Source organism: Vulpes vulpes, chromosome 11, assembly GCF_048418805.1.
Source record: "Vulpes vulpes isolate BD-2025 chromosome 11, VulVul3, whole genome shotgun sequence".
NCBI lineage: Eukaryota > Metazoa > Chordata > Mammalia > Carnivora > Canidae > Vulpes > Vulpes vulpes.
Genome location: NC_132790.1, coordinates 95,424,590 through 95,425,346, shown reverse-complemented (window position 1 = coordinate 95,425,346; position 757 = coordinate 95,424,590). Strand labels below are relative to the sequence as shown.

Below are 757 nucleotides of genomic sequence, written 5' to 3'. Positions count from 1 at the left end.
TTCAAGAGTTTGATCCATTTTTCAAAGTGACCGCACCTCCTAAAATGTTCCTTTTCACATCTGTTTAATGGATTGATTAAAACATCTTTATTTCTTTTTTTTTAAAATTTTTTATTTATTTATGATAGTCACAGAGAGAGAGAGAGAGGCAGAGACACAGGTGGAGGGAGAAGCAGGCTCCATGCACCGGGAGCCTGATGTGGGATTCGACCCCGGGTCTCCAGGATCGCGCCCTGGGCCAAAGGCAGGCGCCAAACCGCTGCGCCACCCAGGGATCCCCAAAACATCTTTATTTCTGAAGCAGTTGGTGTCTTACTATAAAAAAAAGGTGCAGCCAATCCAGATCCAAAATACAAAGTCATCATAAGTAGTAGCCTCCACTTGGTTTCCACTGACAATGGCAAATTCTTCCCGGGGCCCTCCTCATAGTGGCTCCTGCGGACCACAGAGGTTGTGAACCTCAGGATGCTCTGTCCCAACATAGCACCCCTGAAAGTTCTGCGAAAGTCACAGACCCTAAGTAGGCAGAAACGACAGGACCACACCAGGGCCTCTCCGCGACCTTGTTCCTCGGTCTTGTTTTTGTTTTTTCCACACATAGTGATATAGTACAACCTGCTTGGGTTGCCAATGGGCACACTTCATATCCCCATTTTCAATATGCAATAGTGAATGAGTGGTACGGATGTACTATAATATTGTCAAGCACTTCACCAATTGTTGGACATTCTTACTACCATAATCGACCCTGTGATGA

At 45.7% G+C, this 757-nt stretch overlaps 1 pseudogene; it reads right to left on the bottom strand.

Moving 5' to 3' along the window:
• Positions 1-289: 289 nt before the first annotated feature.
• Positions 290-482, bottom strand: LOC112932826 (cytochrome c oxidase subunit 7C, mitochondrial pseudogene; annotated as a pseudogene).
• Positions 483-757: the final 275 nt, after the last annotated feature.